Here is a 16,232-nt window from a genome sequence, read left to right as displayed (position 1 = left end):
TCTTTGTTTGTTGAAAAGGCTTAGTCTCCTAGGCTTTCCCTGAGTTCCAAAGAGAACACTCAAGCAGTTACTAATTAGGGAAGTGAGAGAATGCCAAAACAAAGGAAAAGCAGTTAAACAAGATGGGTTGAACAATAGTTCAGCAATAAAATAGAGCCCTACTTCCTCCTCAAGGGATATACATAACGATCTGATGCATATCTTTCTGTAGAATCGAAACCCCCACCCATGTGGAAGATGGTGATTACATGCTGAGCACAAGCATATGTAGACCCTAGACTGGCTGGAACCAGGAAGCTGATGATTAAGCTTCCCGTAACACCCAAAACACCCTGTCACCTCACCACCAAAAGATCAGAAGAAAGTCATGCACCTTGCAACCCTCACCCCCAAATTTGCCTTTAAAAATCCTTCCCTGAAAGCCATTGGGGAGTTTGGGTCTTTTGAGCATGAGCTGCCTGTTCTCCTTGCTTCATGCCTTGCAAATAAATGCTGTACTTTCCTTCACCACAATGCAGTGTCAGCAGATTGGCTTAGCTGTGTCGCAGGTGAGTGGACCCAAGTTTGGTTTGGTAACATTAGCAGACTGCCTGACATGAAGCAAAACTCACCACATGCTATGTATTATTTATTTTTATGCCCAAGGAAAAGTCCAATTGAAATGAAAAACATGCAACCTCATGCTGGCTTCTTTTGACATGACTTTGTTCTTATATAAGTAGCAGAAAGTGGCTGAGTTATAAGTCAGGCTCTTCCAATAGAAATGAATCTTTTTGCATAATCCTGGCCAGCATTGTCTTCTACTGAGAGAAGAATTACACAATTATTTTCCACAGCACCTTATTTCCAAGAAAGATTGGTGGCGTCTCCCCTTCAGGTGGACACTGAAGACAGCACAATTGCTTCCCCTGGTGTGAGGCTGGATTGATATTGCCTCCTTGATAAATGAAAACTATATCCTAAGAATCTGTGCAAATGGGGAAGAGAATGGGGGAGGACAGATTCAAAATTGGAGGAAAACAGAAAAGTCTCTGTCCTTTTTCTAATTATCCTTTTACTGTAATCAGTACTACCCTTGACATTACTTATCATATACAATAGGTAACACACACTGATTATGAATTTTATTGTTGTGACATTGAGTGTTAAGTCTAGAAATTTGTATAAATACTCTTGGTATAGAGATTTCTAATTTCACACTCATTCATTTGTTATTCCTAAGCATTGTTACATATACTAAGCATCCACTGTATGTCGGGCACTGTGGCAGGCACTATTTTGGGTATGAATTTGTCTTTTGAACAAAGAGAAGCAAGCCATAGGAACTGATGGAAATAAATAAAGAGCCCAAACTCCCACTCAGGAACTTGGGATTTGCTAGGGAATTTGATATGAACCAAGTGGTAATTGACCTCACACTTTTAAACTAGTGAGCATCAATCTTTCTCCTTGGAAATTGTTTTATTACCTACAATGTAAAACTTTGACAAAAACAATCTTACAACAAAGTATTGAAAAAAATCAAGGAACTGAAAGCAGAACAGGAATTTGGATTCATCTTGACAAAAGCACACACACAGTAAGTATTTTAATTGTTTTGGTTATTCTGGATTTACTGGGTATCCAAGCTTAGAGATTTGTGTTCAGCCTGTTTTGTTGGCTTCACTCTTCTTGAGGCATAAACTCTCAGTGTAGACAGTGGTGATGTGTGTGTGCTTGTGTTAAACATTTCTGGTTTCACCAGTATCTGGTTCTCCTCTTATTTTTGCACACAGAGAAGACCACATTTCCTGGAACTTAGGGGAACCTGTGACAAGTTCTAGCTAATGGATTGTAAACGGAAGTGGGATGATGTCAGTACTGAGTCAAGGCATAGAAGGGTGCTGATGAGATACCCCTTGTCTTTTCTTCCTTCTGCTGTGGAGATGTGACCAGCTGGTTTAACATCCTTCATCCTGGTCCCTGAGTAACTGTATGAACAGAGCTTCTCACTAACTTGTGATGAATATGAACTGGAACAAAAAAATAAATAAACCTTTGTCTCGATAAATCACTGGGATTTCATGGCTAATTTGCTACCTCCGCATAACCCATTCTATCCTGACAGTTATAGGGTTTTTATATTTTTGTTTTTTTCCTGGAAGAAGAGTGCATATCTAGATCTTTCTCCAAAGATGTTCTACTCGGGGAAATTGTAAGCAAAGTACCAAGATTTGAAGACATCAGGGGACTGAAGTGAGAGCAACTTATGAAAACATCAAGGAAATGGACTCAAATATCTAGAATAAAAATAAATGTCTTGCTGGCCAAGTTTGCATCATTAGAACCAGATGGTGGTTCTTCAAGGGATTCATCTATGGAATCTGAACTGTGACAAGACTTTTCCTTTATTAAAGAATGGGGAAGGTGTCTATTCAGGCTTTTAAATGTGAGGAATAAAGGGTGATTTTTCCATATGAGGCTCTTAAGATCTTACAAAATGAAGAGTTTGTACCATGAAAATCTCTGGGAATAATGACCACTTAGGTCTCTGAGAAAGATGTCCAGAAGAGGGAACCATAAATGGAAGCAAACAGAACTTGTCACAGGGAAGTCCCAAGGGAAAAATAACATTTGGGGCAAAAGCTCTCATTAAGAGTGCATTGAAAACCTCCTAGTATAACATTTTTTTTTCTTCATAGAGCTAATATGCCGTTACACAAGTTGAAACAATCATCTTCAACTGCTAACTAAGAGACCTCATGCAATAAAACCCCTATGAGTAGAGGCTGTAATATATATTCTGAGTTTGAAAGATAGTGACATTTCTGAGTACCCTAAAGGCCTGGGAGCACCAGTAGCATGGCGGAATCTAAGGCTGACTTGTTGATCTGTGAGGCTCTTTTAAATGTACTTTTAAGGCCGCTTTCTTCCTAATCTTAAACACTTGACCTTTCAGTCTGATATTCTTCAGTATTATTAGATTGGATGATTAGTTATTAAATATACTGTCTCCAGTAAATAGGTAATTGTATAATGCAATGGCCTTCAGCTTTTTCAGGCCATGTTCCCATGACATTTACAGTTAGAACACTAAGTCCTTTTGTAGTGGGAATGTTTAACCCTTTCTGTGGGTAGAAGAATGTACAGGGATTTCCCTGGATCTCACATTCCAGTGGACCAAATGAAGGGCAGTCAAAAATGTAGAGCATCACATGTTTTTGAGAGCTGTAGGACTCAAAGATCACACAATTCTTATTACATTTATGTCCACATAACAACAGTAAAAAAATACATAAACCAACATTTTCCCTGTAACAAGCTGGGTGTGACAAACACAATGTAGGTACTCACCAGGGCTTAGGTGGGTGCTTGAGAAAAGTTTATAGCTCTGTTCTGCAACCAAAAGCACACGGGAGGAGAAGTTTTAAATGTCTCTGTTGGTTTTTGCCAAATTTTGCCTGGTGTGAAAGAGTGGGGATGGAGAGAGGAGGAAGAATAGTGGGAAGGGCAGGATCTAACATATTTTGGTTGCTTACTATGTGCCAAGCACTGTGCCAGGCATTTTACTTACACAGACTCATTTAAGCATCCCTGAAACAGAAACAAAGTGTATATTATTAGTCCTCATTTTGCAATTTAGGAACCTGAGGCTCAGAAGATTTAAACTAGCTGAAGATCAAACAGACAGAGTAGTTGAACTGGGATTTGAACTTGGATCTGTTTGACTTCAAAGCCCTTGTTCTTTACTATATCTCACACTGCCTTCCTTTTATTAAGTGCCTACTATGTGTAGGTGTGATGTTACTCCTGTTATGAAAGCCGGGGGGGGGGATGGTTAGGAAAATCTAAGTATCAATAATCCATCAGATTATTTTTAATTGAGTGTTTACTGTGTTCCTGGCAGCACACTGTGAAGAATACAAGAGATGTGTGGAGACACAATTATAGACCCTCCAGTTAGAGGTCAAACTTGAGTTGAGAAGGCAAAGCAACACAAATAAAACAATTCCTAAATTGGGTCCTAAGAATGGCAAGTCTAAAAGTTCACCAGGGTGGAGGTAAGTATGGTCTGGTGATGGTTACTGGAATCCTAAGGGACTGTAATCTTGTAATGTAGCCAAGATTTGGATAGAAAGGGCACTTCAGGTACGAAGTGTGGGTGATGTGAGCCAAGGCCTGGTGTTAGTGTTGCAGAGGGGACATGAGCCTGGAGGGGGATGAGGAGATGACCGTCTGATTGCCTTCCCCTCCCTCTCTGGACCTCCGGAGTATCCTGGGCTCCTCTTTATTGCTTGTACCACACTGAGGCAATTAACCGCATGCACTGCATACATGTCCACCTTTCCAAGTGAGCTCCTTGAGAATAGGGACTGATCCTATTCATCTTCTTGTTCCCAATGCCTCAAGAAGTGCATGGTCTCCATAGGTGTTCAATAAATACCTGTGAAATGGATGGATGGAACAATGGTTGCTGGTGATAGGCTGAATAACAGGGGGTAAAGACTGAAGCCAGACTGACACAGAAGCAAGAAAAAGGTTGAACCAGAAATGACCGTAAGAAAGGTCTTGCTTGAGTAAGTTAACAAGATAAACACAGTATTTACAAATGGATTAGAATGGTGAGAAACAAGGAAAACTGAGGCAATCAGAGACTGGAGCAGTAAAATTGAGAATGTGGAAAAGGAAGAATTAGAAGTCAGAGAGCAGTGATAAACAACGGGCTTTGGTTAGAAGTCTGATGTAAGAGAGAAGGGAAGGCAGGAATCCTACAGGGAGGAATGTGGGACGCAAGGCAAGGATCTTGTTTTAGGGAATTATGGGCTACTTTTAGACAAGTTGCAGATTTTAAAAATAAACAAATAACCCTGTTGAGTTTAGGGTGATTTTAGGTATTTGAAAATATCTATGAAAAGAGGCTGGGAGTATGGATGAGGATAGCTGCATAGGTTCAAGCTTCCACCTGTTGGAGGCACAGTCCAGATATGTCTGGGGGGGGGAAATGATTGCCTCACAAGCTCCCGGAGATGATGGTTTCTGCCTGGGAGCCTCAGGGAGGATTTGAGGAATGAAACAATCCACTTGATTTAGTTCACCATGAGATCTCCTAAGGCCTTGATGTGTGATTTCAATCTCTGATTAATCGAATTAAATTCATTATTGAAGCCTCTTGAACTGATGGTTAGTGATCCGCAGACATTCTGACTGGCTCTCAGTGCATGAGATTCCTACCCTGGTTGACTGCACCCTGTACCTGCTTCCCCTACATCAGTGGGGTTCGGGCAGAGGAAGGTGTACACACACACACACACACACACACACACACACACACACACACGATGTTCATACATCACTAGAGGATTCTGTGCATTCAACACACAGCCAAAACAATGGTTAGGGTTGGTATCACACCACACCATACCTGCTTACAGGCAAGGAATACAAACCACATGACACTTCACTCTACTGACATCAGGAGCTAAGCACAAACCATGACTCAGAACTTGAGACATCAGTTTTTTCTCCTGACCATGAAGGCATTCCTTTTCTTTCTTTTTTGAGGGACAATTGACATATAATATTATATTAGTTTCAGGTAAACAACATAATGATTTGACATTTGTATACACTGTGAAATGATCACCACAATAAGTGTAGTTAATGTCTGTCACCATACTTGGTTATAAACATTTTTTTTTTCTTCTGATAAGTTTTAAGATCTACTCTATTTGAAAGCAACTTTCAAATATTCAGTAGAGTATTATTACCTATAGTCAGCATGCTGTACTTTACATCCCCCAGGGAAGCCCTTCTTTGAACTTGAAACAAACCCATAAATAAAGAACTCCATCCCCACTAGCACTCCCAAACAACTTGGTGGACAGAGAGCTCTGTATTTCATAGGAGATGCCTGCAGAGATTGCAGTAAGTTTCCAAAAATAAAAGCACAAACAGTTCCCCTCATACTTTCTTGTTATGATAGCTACAGAACCAAGAAGAATTGCGTACCATCGTGGGGGGACAGAATGCACAAGGACTAGATTTTGCCCATTTTCATAGCCATTGTGGAGCATAGTTGGCTCCAAATCCTACAGAGTCGTTCTGGCATATTTACAGGGCTCAGACCCATACCCAAACCATCAGGATGGTTTAAGGTTCGGGGAATAGGTTTCCATACTGCCAAATAGCATAGTTAGGCATAACGTCTTAAGTGAACGTCTTAGCTCGGGCTTTTAACAGTGTGCAAGCCTTGGCTTCCACAATAACTGCTTAATCTTGTGTGGAAGCCATCCCAGGCTTCACTAGAACACAGGCACTGTGCGTCCACCCTCAGATAAAGCAGATAAAGCTCGGAATGGGTTTATTTATATTGACCTTGTTAGTCATGCAGCCTGTGTGCAAACAAAGCAACATTATTCTTATCTCCTTGGAAAGTTTAATTCATTAGCAATTAAAAGCTAGTGCAGAAAGAGGGCCAGGCACAGGGAGAAGTTCATCCTAGCACAGCAGCCCTGGCCGAGGAGATTTACAGGGGCAACTCTCACTGATAACAGCACCATGATGGCTGCCTAATTGTTTTTCATGAAGAGTTTACGCAAGTAAAGATGATCCCTCTGTAATTTAATAAGATAATGTTGCCAACGATCTCTTCAAAATACTCTGCTGAAACTTGCTGTCCTCAGGCTCTTCCCAGAACCCATTCCTGCCTCCTGCTTCCTGTCTGGTTTGTTTTTAGGGGCGGCTGCCTCTGGGCCAGGTTCATGTTGTTGAAGAGCTCAGCTCAGGATGGGATGGCTGGTCCCAGCGGCTGATGGAAGCCTGCGGGGTGAGTGAGTTCTATTTGGAACAGGGATGGGTCTGACCACATTCTTCGCCACTTTAAGGTCAGGGAACTTCAGAACCGCAAACCTGGACCAGTCTACTGAAAAGTCATGCTCAAGGCCAGGTGTCATAATGGGGGAAACTGTGGAGATGGGGGTGGGGTAGGGGAGGGGTATATGGGAACTGTCTGTACTTTCTGCTCAGTTTTTCTGTAAACCTAAAATAGCTCTAAGAAGTAAAGCTTACTATTAAAAACAAAGAGTCATGCTCACCCTCGGTTCTGGGTTTTGAGAGGCCAAGATTGATTTGAAAAGGCTTTTTCTTCCTCTCCATAGGAGACAGAACAGGAGGAAGCCCAGCGATTTGGAGGACTACACCCAGGACAGAGAATTAGAAACAAAAATACTCCCTTTTCTGAGCTTTGGCGGCCTCAACTGGTAGGGTGGAAAGTGAAACTTTACCCAGCTGAGAGGTGCCACTGGGCTTAGCACCCCTTGAGCTCTTCCTGACCTTGTAGCAAACAATACATACATTTGTCTGTTTGGTATTTCAAGGGTGGATTTGTTACTTGATTAAATGTTTTACTTTTCAACTGCTTAGCTTTATGTTGGTCAGCCTCAGTGCTGGAGAAAGAATTTGTACTAAAAACAATAAACAGCTTTGGAAATAGGTTGGATCTAAAATAAATAAGGTTAATATTGCAATAATATGTCTTAGGCTAAAGGGAACTTTAGTCATCATCTGGTGCAAATTTTGTCCACTCCTGGGCACGGAAGAGTTAAATAATAAAGCCCCAGCCCCGAGGGTAGTGGAAGTTTTAATCCCAGCTGCTGCCCCTGGGGGTGAAAGGAAGAGATATTTGATAGTCCAAAGCAGAAAGTAAATATAGAGTAAATTACTTCCATGTAATTGGGGAGATTATTTCAAGTAGATTGCAACTTGGAAATGGATTGCTTCTTTTTGAAACCTAGGGTGACTTGTATATCTCCCATGGTGGCTTCAAGGTGGCACTGAGGGAAGGCACAATTCCTGGCTTTCAAGGGCAGCTATAGCTAGCATATTTTGTAAAGTCAAAACTACACATATTTGATCCTCACATTGCTCAGATCTGTGCAGTAGTTAATAGGAACAGAAATATAGATAGACATAGAAATGTGACCAGCAGTAACCTACCACCTTAAAAATCTGAACTGTGAATTTTTATAGACAGAAAACAGAAAACTGTTTGCAATTAATATAATTGCCCTCATTCAAGGAAATGGTCAATTTGATCTGAAATGGTGTGGAAAAGCATGGGAGGAGATCTGTGTGCGACACCTAAGAGAACTATTATAAATGTTTTCATATAATGAGCCAGTTTTCCCAGTAGCTTCCATTCTTTGGTTCCAGTGCTCTTTCTTGAAGCCAGTATGAATAGGCTCCAATTCGGTGTCCACATCATAGTCTTTCCAATATTTGTCTCCTTTTCTTAAGTGTGTAGGCTCTAGAATCAGAGAAGCCTTGTTGAGATTCAAAGCTGCCTCTGTCTATCACCTCTCTGACTTTGGGCAAATTGCCTGGCCTCTCTCAGCCTTTATTTTCTTATTTGTTAAATGGGATAATAATAGTACTTGCTTTGCAGGCAAAATGTTGTGAGGACCTAATGAGAAAATGCAGGTAAAGCACTTGTCACTTAGTTCTCTTTATAACTATGATGATAATCCCACATAATATAATAAATTATTTCTCATATGATATTTAGCCTACTTACCATTCAAGTTTTCCTTAAGTTATTTCAGTGTGTAGCATTCACAATTGAACAAAATGCTCCGTATGGGCTGATAGTACAAAGTAGACTATCACCTCCTTCATTCTAGGTTCTATACTTCTATTGATACAACCAATTAGAGTATTAAATGTTTTTGTTTATGTTTTATCTTTTTTGTGGGGGGAGGAGATGACTACTCCAATCAAACTGCTCAGAAAAGTCTCTCCTTCTCTGTTGTACTTTGGTAGTTTTAGACCCTGGTGCAGGACCTTACATTTATCTCATTACATGATCTATTAAATGTTAGTTCCTCTTTCAAATCTATGCAATCCATTTGTTTATTCATTCATTCATTATAGAAACTTTCAAAAATATATTTTTCATGGACCAGGCTTAGTGCCAGTTTTTTGCCATATTCTGAGATTTTAAAATTCATTGGAGTTTCAGTAGACCATACTTTTTACATCTTTGTGCAAATTGTTGTGTAACATGTTGCTAAAACAGGGCTAAGGGCACAGGCTTAAGGAATGTCTTTAGAAACTCTCCCCAAGGCTGACCAGCACCATTTGGGCACTGTAGTTTAATCATTATGAATTCATCTGATTGTGGTATCATTTGGTCCAAATTATTTTTCAACATGACCAGCAGGAACTCTTGAGACCCTCTCAGAATTCTTGTTCAAGTCAAGATTCACTAGATCTATCTAGTAGGTAATTCAATATTCTCATCAAAATAAGACTATTAATCTGATGTGATTTCTCTTCTTTTTTTTTTTTTTTTTTTTTGCGTTACGCGGGCCTCTCACTGTTGTGGCCTCTCCCGTTGCGGAGCACAGGCTCCGGATGCACAGGATCAGTGGCCATGGCTCACGGGCCCAGCCGCTCCGCGGCATGTGGGATCTTCCCGGACCGGGGCACGAACCCGTGTCCCCTGCATCGGCAGGGGGACTCTCAACCACTGCGCCACCAGGGAAGCCCATGATTTTTCTTCTAAGTGAAATTAGTCTGGCTTGTTTTCTAAAGGGCTCAGAGGACATATTTTCATAACCTGTTCTAACATTTTGAAGAATTTAAATAACAGCAGAACATAGTGCCTAAAACATGACAGCTATCTGTTCCAGATGCTCCTCCCAGCCAGCATAAAATGTCCAGGACGTTAGTGAGAGAGTTGAAAAGATTAGCTAGGTGAAAAAGTCTACCCTCAGGTACTGCCTTTACCTTGATTGTGGAGCATTTGCTTTATATTTACTTAGCTTTTTATATGTATTTCTCCCCTCCTGAGCTCCCCGTGGTCAGGGACATGCTTTTACTTTTCTCTTGTAATTCCTATCACAGTGCATGACACATCATAGGTGATCCTTAATTGCTTTTTAAATTGATATACTCAAGGTTTATTTGTAAACCTAATGCCTAACCTATTACAATTAACGAGAAAGGATACTAGCCCCTTTTAGTCCAGGACATGGCAAATAGAGAAGAGGTCTCTAGGTCTAAGGGCATCCCTTAAAACTTTTAGGCTTTTAGGCTTAGGAGGCATGCCCGCTTACAGTATATGAAACTCTCAAATGATTAGCAACAGAGGCCAATGAGTGAGAAGTAGTGAAAAGACTTTCTCAAAATATGGGGAAATTGGTAATCATTTTTTCTCCTTTGTCATTACTAGGATTTTGGAATTCTAGGGGGAAAATTGCATGCATGTTAAAATATCATTGTCTTGTTCTGATCTTTGCAAAGACTTTCCCTTCCTTAAATTTGTTTAGGATAGGAGATTGCTTCTATGGACTTCTCAAAGGTAAGTATTAGCTTTTTATATTTGTACTTCCAGTGTCCAGCAGACTGCAAGAGAGGAGGAACTCAATAAATGTTGGTTGGATGAATACGTAGTATTTGTGAAAGTGCATTGCAGACTGTGAAACCTTGCACGAATGGAAAGATGATGAGGATGATGACTTAACGAGGCTCAAAAATCGAAGTGGAACTCTTCTTAATGTAACACACACACACACACACACACACACACACACACACACATTTTCCCTTTGAATAATGGCTACATGTTTTTTTCTTTCCATGGGAAAGGTATTGGGATACTGGGTACTTTTTAAAATTTAAGTCAAAATATGCTTGCCTATTTTTTTTTTTATTACTGGCTGCTCCATTTGCTCTTCTGGCTTTTGTTGATAAACATGTATTTGTATACTTAATATCGCCCTTAGTTATCCTCTTACTTTCGCATCTTACCCATCTTTAGTCTGCCATTCTGTCCTGACTTAGATTTTTCAACTGTTGGACTGTCAGGCTTTCAAGGATGCATTTTAGAAAATCAGTTTCTTTGAAAGCACTTGAACCAGAAGTCAAATGGCATGATGTAAACCAATAGTTTTTCAATGAAGAAATGAAAAGTCTCAATAATGATAAATAAGGAATCTAACTTATTGACCCCGATTTGGTTACACTGCATTGATTTCTACAGAAATATTATAAAAGAGAGTGCTACATATACTCTACTGATCAGATTGCAAATATACTTCTTAGCAAAGAGAGAAATAGTGTAAGATACAAGGGTTTGTCTTAAAGTGTCACCTGCTATTAGTTATCCCTCACTGATTCAAGCATTTTCCTGGATTTAGGTGGGTCAGGCTGTCAGGGGACAACCCAGAGGCTGCATGTGGCCATGGCTACAGAATCGACTGGGCATGATCTGGAGACGCAACAGGTGAGCCCGTCATGTCAAGGGCAGGTGATAATGACCGGCAAAAACTGGTCCTGCTATTTCTCAGTGACAGTGATTAGCAGGGTGTAAGAACAATTCCAAAATTCCAGAGGTTCCCATACATGTCTCAGTTTCTTACTGAGCGCTTCAGGGTCTTTAGAGACATATTTCAGAGTTGCTTTTTGGCTGTTTCACTTATTCTTGTGTAAACTGGTGGAAGTGGGTGGTGGGTTGGGTAGGATGGGTGAGACTTCCCAGGCCCTTCATTGCATCTGAGCTACATGTGGCAGGAGGAACCCCTGATAAGCCAAGACAGCTCTACATATGCCAGCCTCACACAGCTCAGCAGGGACTTGACACTGTCACACAAGTAGCTCTCGTCTTTCTGGGCAGTTGGCAAATCCCAAATTTCTAGATACAGGGGTTTAAGGTGGCCATCTGGAAGGAGAGAAGGATTAGGGGCCTTGTCTTGAGGCTGCTTTGCCCAGCAAGCACATAATCTTTACTTAGCTTGAATGCTTATTTTGACATTTTGGAGTTGGGCAGCTGGAGATACTGGAGAGAGATGCTAAGGAAACCCCAGGTCACCCCTAGACACTGTGCATGGAACCCAGCTTTGGTAAATACTGCAAAGCCTCCATAGTGTTGTAAGAAGCATGAGATGTTTTTCTGGAGAGTCTGAATTCACTCTCCAGGAAAGTGTTTATCAAATTGTTGTCCTACTGAACTAGAATATCAGGGGTGATGGTAGTGGTGAGGATTTCCAGGAAGGGAGAGTCTGCATATTTGTTTGTTTGCTTATTTGTTTATCTAGCCACGCCACACGGCCTGTGGGATCTCAGTTCCCCGACCAGGGGGTTGAACCCGCACCTCCTGCAGTGGAATTGTGGAGTCTTAACTACTGGACTGCCAGGGAAGTCCCTGCATTTTTAATAAGCATCTTAGATAGAGCTTAATGGGGAGTAAAGTTTGGATTTATCATCTATGAAAAGAATCTCAAGATCACTAGCCTCTCTGATGTATGGAATTTCTTCATTTTTGCACATTCTTCAGCTTTTGGTTTTGATTATGTCCTTATAGTCTCTTGGGATAGGAATGCCTCTCCTCGATTATTTTCTCCACTGTGTCTAGGAAGTCTGTATCTTTCTGAATGAGTTGTGCTGTCAAAGAGTGTCCCTAGAAACCTTTCATGTTCCATCTAAGAGGAAGATGACTTGCATTTATAGCACACAGTATAGGCAGTGACCTAGGGCAAGAAGAAAAGCAATAATGTTAATACCATATATTTGAATAATGTTCTACAATTCACAGTTAAGTTGAATTAAATGGCATAGTTAAATTCATAAATTATATGATTACCTCAATTCTCACAACTTGCTGTGAGGATCGGTAATATTATTCCTAATTTACAGATTAAGAAATTGAGGTTCGAAGAAGACAAGGCCTTACCTACCACAGGTCAGTGGACTTATATATGGAAGAATGGGTCCTGGAGTCAGGGTCTTCCAACAACTGGCCTGCTGATGCTGACACATGCCGCCCAACGGCCTCCTGAATGGCTTTCGTGCACATACCTTGTAAGTTGATGCTTAGAGCGGAGTTGTTGTGTCAGATCACCTGGGTTCTGATCTCTGTGATTTCTGTGGGAAAATCTCCATTTAAATTGCCATGGACATCCACGTGCTGAATGATCATCTTCTCTTGGGAAAGACATTTCTGAGTTGCTCTAGCCTTCCCCGCATTACCTGAGGCCTCACTACTTTTAAAATGGCTCACACTCTTGCCTTATTTGCGTTATATTACCCCAGGGAAAGCATGAATCTAAGAGTTCCAAAAAACCTTTCTCCTCATATCTGATTATGTTATGTTTACAGACACACCTAGGCATAGGCTTTTTGGATTTTCTACTGCTTTATTTTGATCATCTTGATTTAATCCATCTGAGCTCATTTTCCTCATTAAAGTCATCAAATTAAAGAAGGAAAAGGGACCTTATAGACTCCTGCTAGATTTTCCTGAGCAATAGGGGTCCATCCAGTCTCTGCCATGCCCTTCTGGTGATGGGGCTGCAGCCCCTAATAACTAGATACCTTTCATTGTCACATAATTCTTTCATTATGTTGGGCTGAGACTTTCAACCTTTATCTTCCACTCATTGGTCCTTGTTTTGACCTCTTAAGCAATACAGAGGTCTTGTCCCTTGTTTTCATGTGAGAGATTTTCAAACACATGAGCCAGTCATCAAGTAGGTCTAGAGTTAGACGATTCAGAACTGTTATGGGCTGAATTCTATGTCCCCAAAGTTCACATGTTTAAGTCCTAACCCCGAACTTCAGAATGTGATCGTGTTTGTAGATAGTGTCTTGAAAGAGGCAATAAATTAAAATGAGGTTATTGGGGTGCCGCCAGCCGCGGCGGGTCCTCGAAGTGCAGCAACAATCGACGAGAGGGGGTAGGGAACTGAACGCACCAAGGTATGGGATCAGAAGGGCACAAGCAACTGTTGGTTGCAAGGCAAGTTTAATAACAAAGCATAGCCATATATATATACCCCTAAAGCAGGGAATTTGCTTAGTCACCATCTTATCGGCATCAGCTGGTTAATTGGCTTCTCGGCTTAGTCACGCCTTATCGGCATCAGCTGGTTGATTGGCTTCTCGGCTTCTCCCTCAAAGGCACCAATTTCCCCTCCAGGGTTGCTTTTCCTAGCTTTAGGGAACAACCAGGGACTCCCAGTAACTGAGCAGGTCCCTGGAGCGATTTGGCTAAAGGCCATCTCCTTTTTTACGTTCATACTATAAAGTCCAGGATGCATACCAAGTAGAGTACAATCGGGCCCTGAGGCTTATGAGGGTCTTAATGGCTCCTTCCTCAGAGGGCAATGCTCGCCACATTTCCCCCTCTTTTATTTTTTAAAGCTTGATAATGCAATTTCAACCCATACACCTCCTGACGAAGAGCAGCGAGACGGCCAACAATAAAGCGGAATAAACAAGGTAAGGCGATTAACATCAACAATACACATGACCCCACGGTAATCAATCCTGTGAGTCCATTTTGAAACCAATGCATTGGGTTTAACCATTGAAGCTGATCCAAGAGTCCTTGAATTAATTGTTGGGGCCCGTCTTCTTGTAGATGAGCTTCTTGAATTGCTTGTATTTCTGCATTAAGTTTTTGTATGTCCAAACTAATGTGTCCATCAGTCCATACACTTAAAAAGTGCATTTTTACTTTGTTCCAATCCCAGTCAGTTTCATTATAAGCGTGTTGAGTCACACAAATCCAAGTATATTTAGCATGGCAAATCAAACGCATTTTCAATTTTAAAGCCATAATTTGGTCTCCTAAACCTATGAGAGCATTTTTTAACTTATCAACCTCAGTTTTTAGTTGAGTATCAATATGACTTTGTAATGCTAATGCAATACTGGTATTTTTAGACAATTGATTAACATAACGTGCTTGTTGTACAGTTTTACTTAATGCTAAACCGGCGGTAGCGGCTGTGGCTGTTGAAGCGGCTAAGGCTAATATGCTACATATTAATATTCCAATGAATCGTTTGTCTTTTTAAAGCTTCAGATAATTCTAGCCAAGCTTGCATGCTAGTACTATGATACCATGGTTCAGAAACATTTACAGGCACCATTACATAGGAAGGTTGTTTTAACATCATAACAGAAAAAGTTCCTTTCATAGGCAGAATGCAAGTACTAAAAATACAATTCTGACAAGTTATATTATATCCTAAGGAACCAGAAGTAAACTTAATCTGTAAATCTCCTATTAGCAAGGCATATGAGGGTGTAACACAAGTAATAACTGGTTGATAAGAATAAGACAATTCAAACTTCCCAAAATCCCAATGCTTATAAAAAACCAAACTATTATTAGTAACAGAAACTGAAGAAATTAAAATGGTACCATTATTATAATTTAAGGTGCACCAGATTTGAGAATTCAAAATCATATTGGGGAAAATCAGAAGGAAAAGAGGAGGGAAACGTCAAACTTGTAACAGCTTTAACTACCTTTAAACTATGGCCGGCCAGTAAAGTCCCTTGTCCTCCTACATATACTTCAACACAAAAATAGTATCTTTGACTTTGCAGCTTCTATTAGAGCTCCACTTTCAGCTTTATGATTAGACCCATCTTTGTTGCTGTTAATTACCAGTCTCATTCTTTCCATTTTTGTTATTGTTGCCCTGTGAAATCATTTTTTTCTAGAACAGCAAGAAGATGTAAAGCTTTCTCAGCTTGGTAGGTTAATATATACAGGTCTACGAACAAAAAACACTGCTTGGGCAAATTTTTCTTCAAAAGGTTCTATGAACTGATAAAGTTTTTCACCAATGGATATGGCTTCTGTTATACTGTCGGACATGATACAGGATGACTGCTTGATTGTAATACAACATACTGTTTTCAAGATCATGTAGTCCATCCATTTCTTCAACAGCCGAGTGCACCTGATTCTTCAACTGGTTAAGTGTCTGTCTTAAACTATCTGTTGTTGTCTGGTTACTTTTGAAAAACTCAGCTACTGCCGTATTCAAAATTATTTTATAATCGTCGTTGTTTATATCTTGTAGGCAGGCAAGATGTTGCAGACAGACATCATAATTTCCAGCTGTGAAAGCCTGGAAAGCACTGGTGGACAACTCCTTCTCTTGATCAGTGATCTCAGGTCGCTTCTTGGATACTTTTTGTCCCATAATTTTTTTACTTCTGACTATTGTCCCGAGTTACTATCAACTTTACTATGTGGCCACACTTTCACTCTTCACTCCGGGGGTTCACCTACCGAGATTCAGATGTCCCTCTTGTCAAGTCCCTGTTCGGGCGCCACTTGCCGCCAGCCGCGGCGGGTCCTCAAAGTGCAGCAACAATCGAAGAGAGGGGGTAGGGAACTGAACGCACCAAGGTATGGGATCAGAAGGGCACAAGCAACTGATGGTTGCAAGGCA

At 40.7% G+C, this 16,232-nt stretch overlaps 1 long non-coding RNA gene across 1 annotated transcript; it reads left to right on the top strand.

The window, feature by feature from the left end:
- Window positions 1–6,749: 6,749 nt before the first annotated feature.
- LOC136794704 (uncharacterized) lies at window positions 6,750–12,707 on the top strand. Its single transcript, XR_010841840.1, has 4 exons — window positions 6,750–6,805; window positions 7,137–7,238; window positions 11,178–11,263; window positions 12,673–12,707. It is a non-coding gene; the product is annotated as an uncharacterized lncRNA (long non-coding RNA).
- The last annotated feature ends 3,525 nt before the right edge of the window (window positions 12,708–16,232 follow it).

The sequence above is a fragment of the Kogia breviceps genome, chromosome 1 (assembly GCF_026419965.1).
Source record: "Kogia breviceps isolate mKogBre1 chromosome 1, mKogBre1 haplotype 1, whole genome shotgun sequence".
NCBI lineage: Eukaryota > Metazoa > Chordata > Mammalia > Artiodactyla > Physeteridae > Kogia > Kogia breviceps.
The sequence above is the reverse complement of the archived record's forward strand: the minus strand, read 5'-3'. Positions and strand labels throughout refer to the sequence as shown.